This window comes from Octopus bimaculoides, chromosome 21 (genome assembly GCF_001194135.2).
Source record: "Octopus bimaculoides isolate UCB-OBI-ISO-001 chromosome 21, ASM119413v2, whole genome shotgun sequence".
Classification (NCBI taxonomy): domain Eukaryota; kingdom Metazoa; phylum Mollusca; class Cephalopoda; order Octopoda; family Octopodidae; genus Octopus; species Octopus bimaculoides.
This window is the reverse complement of record NC_069001.1, coordinates 7,690,497-7,698,292: the sequence shown is the minus strand read 5'-3', so window position 1 is coordinate 7,698,292 and position 7,796 is coordinate 7,690,497. Positions and strand designations below refer to the sequence as shown.

The window sequence follows — 7,796 nt, the reverse complement described above, 5'->3', positions numbered from 1 at the left end:
TTTCTCTTCTGTCTTTCTCTTCTGTCTTTCTCTTCTGTCTTTCTCTTCTGTCTTTCTCTTCTGTCTTTCTCTTCTTTCTTTCTTTTGTGTTTTCTGTCTTTCTTTCTCTTCTCTCTTTGTGTTTTCTTTCTTTCTCTCTTTCTTTATTTCTTTCTCTTCTGTCTTTCTTTCTTTCTTTCTCATCTCCCTTTGTGTTTTCTTTCTTTGTTGAAATATTTCGTTTTCTGGGTAAATTGTCTCTTGGATTGTCATCTCTTTGAGCATTTCAGTTAACATCTGAAGTAAATGTGTTGGGTGGTGCCAAACTGAAGAACCAAGAAAAATTAATCAGTTGGAAAAAGAAAAAGAGACAAATTGGTGAAATAGAAGATGGCTTTTTTTTTTGTATTTTTTGTGGGGATGTTTTTTTAGTCTTGTTGATTTTAGTATTTCAAGTGAAACCAGCCATTTCTTACATTCTCTGCATCTGTCTGTCTGTCTGTCCCTTGGCTCTGTTTCTCTCTCTCTCTCTGATTTTTTTTTTTCTGTTTCTATGCTTTTCGATATTTGTGTGGTTAAGAAGCTTACTTTGAAACCATGTGGTTTTGAGTTCCCTTCCACTGCATGGCACCTTGGACAAATGTCTTCTGTGGTATCTTCAAGATAACCAATGCTTTGTGCAGGAATTTGATAGACAGAAACTGTGTGGAAGCCTGATAGAAATGTTAGCAGAAACGTCTGTGCTGAGCTGGCAGAAATGTTAGCACGTCGAGCGAAATGCTTAGCGGTATTTCGTCTGCCGTTACGTTTTGAGTTCAAATTCCGTGCTAATGATTCTGTCAGCTTCCCACCTTACACATATATAAATGTCAACAATGAAAATGGAGTGAGCAGCACATTCTTATTGCATAATGCTACAATTGTTTCATCACTTTACCAGAATATTATGTAATTATGGAATATTATGTAATAAATGAAATAGTCCATCAAATCAGTATTATTTGAGCAATGCTGGAAAGTATTGGCTCTTGAGGTATTCATATAATCCAGTTTGACAAACTAGCCCTTATTTCATAGAATATATATATATATATATGCCTTTCATTGGTGATGTTATAATACATATTATTTCATATATAATAATATTTCAGCAATAATCCTTCTGGTAAAGAGTTGATGAAACAATTGCTTTATTATGCAATAAAATGTGTTACTCACTCCATTCTCCTTGTTAATATTTAAGTAAACTCTACAGATATTCATGGATTTTCATATGTATCTTCTGTAAAATGATCAATTTTCTTCATGAAATTGTATCTGATACACAATACCTATTGTACTTGCTTTCTAAAGCAAACTACAAGGTTAATACCTAAATTAAATTTATATATATATATGTATATATGATGGACTTCCATAGATTTTCTGTTTACCAAATTCCATTCGTAAGGCTACCTATCAAATTGAAGCTATCGTAGAAGGCACTTGCTTAAATCGCTGTGCAGTGGGATCAAATCTGGAACCAGATACTTGTGAAACAAACTATTTAACCTTGCAGTTAGATTATCAACCAAGCATTTCCACATTTCCAAACCATGAGCTATACATTTCTACACCAACAACCATACATTTCCACATTATCAGCCACATATTTCTACATTATTAACCACACATTTCCACATTATCAGCAATGCACTCCTGCATTATCAACCACACATTTCTGCATTATCAACCATGCTATTCTGTATTATCAACCATGCGTTTCTGCATTATCAACCATGCATTTCTCTATTATCAGCCACTCTTTTCCACGTTATCAGCCACTCTTTTCCACGTTATCAGCCATTCTTTTCCACGTTATCAGCCACTCTTTTCCACATTATCAACTACTTACTTTTGATTGTTAACTTAATTTTCCATGTTGTAATTCTTCTCTCTTTACAACTCTACATTCAAATTACAAACCATGAGTTCAAACCCAACCTTGGCATATGTTTAATTGATGTTTACACCTTAGGCTGGCCTTTACTGAACAGATTCATGTGTAGTGTGCCATGTTTTTAGCAACAACAAGAAGTGACATGGAGGGAATTTGGTTGCTATTTCTAGTCACTGAGAGTCTGTCAAGGCCACAGACACATCCCTTTCTTGCAGATCAAAGTCATTTAATTCAAAATGAAAAACTAAAAATCATAAACAATGAATTATTTTAATTAAAAATTTTTTTAGTTAACCAGATATTAATGTGTAATTTAGATGAAAGAAATCAGTGCACACTTCTTTCATGTATAGAACTTATTTACGATCAAAATGGTATTGACTGTAATTAATCACCTCTTAAACTAATTATTAATTAATTAAAAGTCTGAAGTAACTCAGAATGTACCCTTTTAAAACCTGCTTGTTTCTATTAAAATATATTGAATTTACACCTATTGGGACATATAGTGTATACACATCTATCCACATATATAGAATGTATGCATAGGCACAGGCTTGGTTGTGTGGTAAAAAGCCTGCTGCCTAATCACATAGTTCCATGTTCAGTCCCACTGCATGGCACCTTGGGCAAATGTAATCTATTATAGCCTTGGGTCGACCAAAGCCTTGTGAGTGGATTTAGTAGATGGAAACTGAGAGAATCCTGTCGCATATATATGTGTGTGTTTGTCTTTGTGTCTGTTTGTCTCCCCATCACTGCTTGACAACCAGTGTTGGTGTATTTACATCCTTGTAACTTAGTGGTTCGGCAAAAGTTCTGCAAAAGCATGTCTGGCCATGGGTAAATATTACCTTGTTTGGAAACAGGTGAGGCATCCAGGAAGGGCATCCAGCCATACAAAATCTGCTTGAAGGGATTCTGTTTGACCCATGTAAACATGAAAAATTGGATGTTAGAACACGTATACATTTATGTATATATGTTTATATACATGCACACATCTTAGAGATATTGAAAATGCATACATACATACATACATATGTGTATGTATATATATATATATATATATATATATATATATATATATATATATATATATATATGTATAATGTGTGTATGTGTGTATATATATATGCGTGTGTGTGTATATATATATGTATATGTGTGTGTATATATATAATGTATATGTATATATATATGTATGTATATGTATATATATATATGTATGTATATGTGTATGTATATGTATATATATGTGTATGTATATATATGTGTATGTATATATATGTATGTATATGTATATATATATATGTGTATGTATGTGTATGTATGTGTGTGTATGAGTGAATAAAAGACACATTTACACACAGTGAAAGCTTTGTATTAAAAACAAAATATGGATGTTCTCCAGATAAGAAATGAGTTTATTAATAAGCAAAAGAGTGCATTGTTACAATGTGATAGGTTTTAAGTGGATTAATAATAATAATAAGAATAATGATGATGGTAATAATAAGAATAATGTCAATAATAATAATAATAATAATATTAATAATAACAATAATATTAATAATGATTTCTTTTGTATTTCAATAATGATAACAATGTTTTTACCTGAAGGTGGCAGAAATAGAAATTGTTTAACTTTCAGTGTATTGTCATTAGAATTGTTGTTGCATGTGGTGGCGTGGGTAGTGGTGGTGTGGGTAGTGGTGGCTGCAGTGACAGTGCTGTTGGCGGGGAATAGTGGTGGTGGTGGTGGTGTCGGAAGTGATGGTGTTGGTGTGGTGGTAACAGTGGTGATACAGGTGGTAGTAATGATGGTGTCAGCGTCAGGCGGTGGTGGTGATGGTGGTAGTAGTAGCAGCAGTAGCGGTGGAAGTGGTGGTGGTGGTGATTGTAGTAGCAATAGTGACCAAACCCCTCCACCCCGTTCGTGCCTTCCTCTTCCATTGCTATATTCTATTTCATTGTGTTATTATCGTTCGTTTTCTTAAGATGTCCACTTGAAATCTCCTCAATGACCCTTGAAAATGTAAAATATAAAATTAACACTCATACTTCTTCCTCGGAAGACTTTTAGTTATTGCTGTTGTTTTTATTATTATTATTATTATTATCGTTGTAGTTGTTATTACTCAGCAAATATATATGGAGCACTTGTCTCCTCTTTGTATCTACACTGACAGTTGTATTGTTAGAAGCCAATCTAACGTGTGTATATGTATATATACCTAATATATATATGTATATATACCTAATAAATATATATATATATATCTATATATATAATAGAAATAGTACATTTCGAAATCTCTCAGAGAGATTTATGCAGTAGTCATGCGATAAAGTAGTTGTATGATGTCAACTTAATGTGACAGTCCCATGAAGGGAATAATACTACTGCTGTTTAGGCCAAGGAAGCAGCACCGCTTCCTGTCGACCTTGACACATCTCCTGTGTCCTCATGTTTACAAAGGGGAGGCAAGCACCTCCACTTAGCTAAGCCTGTGTCCAGAGACATGTTTCTGAGTCTTTGCTCGTCATCAGTCTGGAGTAGCAATGGCCCCCTTTATCGCATCACTACTGCATAAATCTCTCAAAGGATGACAGGCAAAGTTGACCTTGGTGGAATTTGAACTCAGAACGTAAAGACAGATGAAATACTGCTTAGCATTTCGCCCGGCATGCTAATGTTTCTGCCATCTTGACCTCGAAAGGATGAAAGGCAAAGTCGACCACTAAGGAATTTGCTCAGTGTATTAATGAGTCTGCCAGTTTGCTGTCTTTATAATAATAATAATAATAATAATAATGACAATAATAAATATTGTATTAATAAGATATTAAGGCTTGTCCAAACTGACAAAGAGATCAAGAGAAACCATTCATGCATAACGAAGGACTGGAAATCAAAGACATGCACAGTGATAGATTCACAATCCTTTCTGATGAAATTATTGCTTGAAAAGAATTGGAAAAAAACTATCAGAATACAAAGACCTTGGAATTGAAATATTCAAGATGTTCGATGGAATATTGAAATAAGATCTTGAAATATTCAAAATGTTAGAATTGAAACATTGAAGATGGGACCATAAGGTTGAAAATGATATCAATAGTAATTGGAGCTTTAGATACGATGGGGAAAAAAATATGAAAAGAAGCATAGAAGCCATAGCTGGACTCACATCATTACACACTATTATATAGCTTGTGTTTTATGTGAAAATTGATCCATTTATCAGCAATGTCTGTGATGATGACAGAACTGCTGCCGCTACCACCATCATGACCATTTTTGGGGGAAACAAAGAGTTGGTAGTTTTTCTCTTCTTGGTGGTTGTGGCTAAGAATGTTGTGTGGTGGACGTAAAAGTTTGAGGACAGAAATGTTCTACTCGAGTTCAATCCTCTCTAACTGCTTCAAGTACCACTAATGGAGGAAGTTAAGATTAAAAAGGAAGATGGTGTCCCATCCCTCTGAGGAAATTAAAAAAAAAGATGAATGAGAATGATGGAATTGTTGAGGCATATTTTCTACGACCAGACGCTCTTCCTGTTACCAACCTTCATCTGTCTCCAAGCAAAGTAATATTTCCTCATGGCCAGACAGGTTTTTCATAGAAGACTGGAAAGAAACAACTTCACTGCTATGATGGTAATGCTTGTTTATGACCATCACATGATGTCAAGAAAAGGCTACAGACTTACAGGGAATAAGTCCAGGGGTCAATTTCTTCAACTAAAGGGTGGTACTCCAGCATGGCCACCGTCAAATGACTGAAACAAAAGAATAAAAGAATACCAGAAAAACCTTCCATACCACTAAACCAAGAAGGTTCTTTGAATATGTATGATGTATTTTAAGGTTAAATAGTAATTCTGTTTACGGTTTGTAACTGAGATATTTTGGTTGTTACGTTACTTCCTATATTCTGTAACTGTCACAATATACTTTCCTAGGCCTGAAATTTTTATATGGGCCAGTTGATTAGATCGACCTCAGTACACAACTGGTACTTAAATTATCGACCACAACAGTACAATAGGTAAAGTTGACCTCAGCAGAATTTGAACTCAGAATGTAAAGACAGACGGTCATAATATTCAAACATTTCTCACGGCACCAGTACACTGTTTAGAGATGCTTACATTTTTTATGTTTTCTGTGAATTTTTCACAGGTCCAGCTAGTTATTATTACTGTTGTTGGTGAGCTGGCAGAATTCTTAGAAGGTGGGGCAAAATGATTAGCGGCATTTTGTCTGTCTTCGTGTTCTGAGTTCAAATTCTGCTGAGGTTGACTTCGCCTTTCATCCTTTCGGGGTCAATAAAATAAGTACCAGTTGAGTACTGGGGTCGATGTAATCAACTGTCCCCCTCCCCTGAATTTGCTGGCCTTGTGCTAAAATTATTATTATTATTATTATTATTATTAAGGTGGCGAGGTGGCAGAATCGTTGGTATGCCGGGTGAAATGCTTGGCAGTATTTCATCTTGCTGCTATGTTCTGAGTTCAAATTCCGCCGAGGTTGACTTTGCCTTTCATCCTTTTTGGGATCAATAAATTAAGTACCAGTTGCATACTAAGGTTGATCGAATCAACTGTCCCCCTCGCCCCCAAATTTCAGGCCTTGTGCTTATTGTAGAAAGGATTATTATTATTATTATTATTATTATTATTATTATTATTAAGGCAGTGAGCTCACAGAATCATTAGCACACTGGATGAAATGTTTGGTGGTATTTCACTTGTTGCCATATTCTGAGTTCAAATACTGCTGAGGTTGACTTCACCTTTCATCGTTTTGGGGCTGATAAATTAAGTATCAGTTACTGGTACCTATTTGCTGCCCTTAAGGCAAAATTTGAAACCATTATTATTATTATTGTCAAGATTGATTTTGCCATTCATCCTTTTAGGGGGTCGATAAATTAAGTACCAGTTGCTATTACCTGTTTTTGAAACCATTATTATTATTATTATTATTATTATTGTCAAGATTGATTTTGCCATTCATCCTTTTAGGGAGTCGATAAATTAAGTACCAGTCAAGTACCAGGGTCGATGTAATCAACTTCCCCACCCTGTCAGAAATTGCTGGCCTTGTACCCAAAATTAAAAGAATTGTTATTATTGTTATGAGAAAATGGTTGATTAATGAGGAAAGTGTCACTAATGATTGTTTTCTCGATAATCATGTTATGGAAGTCAGCGTGGACAAAAATTTTTTCATTTTTGAAAACGGTTTAAATATTTTCTTTGAATTTTTTTCTTTTTTTTTTCTTCTCACTCTTTCTCTTTCTCCTGTAAATCACAATCCATACACGATATGTTTTCATAATTAGCCTGATGGCTACTAACATTTATTTCAAGAGAAATGGTATTTCCATACACAGACACACCTTGGATATTCATCTTCTTCACAGACTTTGATCAATATTTCCTTAAGGAAAATAAGAAACGCAGTTCTTGAAAAATGTCAAGACAGTCAAACAACAAAAAAAAAAAAGAAAAAAAGAAAGAAAAACACAAAAAAAACAAACAAAAGTTAAATCTGATTTTTTGCTAATTGACTTGTGAAGATTTTTTTCCCATTTACTTTTCATGTTTAATTAATTAATTAATTAATCGACTTATTTTGATGCCATGGTTCGTTAAGGAGTTCTCCAGAGATGTAAGAACTGTTTAGTGGAGGAGATTCTTCACCTAACTTTATATAAACAAACCAGTGAAGGAAACCTGTTTTATTGACATTATAGCCCCAGGTCAACTCTGATTGAACAGACATTTGATGAAAGGCATTCCAACCATGACCTTCCCATTGAAAACAGGTTGGGTATTGTCCAGGATTATATAATATATATATCATC

At 34.3% G+C, this 7,796-nt stretch overlaps 1 long non-coding RNA gene across 1 annotated transcript in view; it reads right to left on the bottom strand.

Annotated features, from left to right (window-relative positions):
• Positions 1–6: 6 nt before the first annotated feature.
• LOC128250427 (uncharacterized) overlaps positions 7–7,796 on the bottom strand; it is a 12,250-nt gene continuing 4,460 nt past the window's right edge. Inside the window, exons 2-3 of the long non-coding RNA XR_008266445.1 lie at positions 3,536–3,947; positions 7–305 (exon numbers count right to left, since the gene is read on the bottom strand). This is a non-coding gene — a long non-coding RNA (uncharacterized LOC128250427). The remainder of the gene's footprint in view (positions 306–3,535; positions 3,948–7,796) is intronic.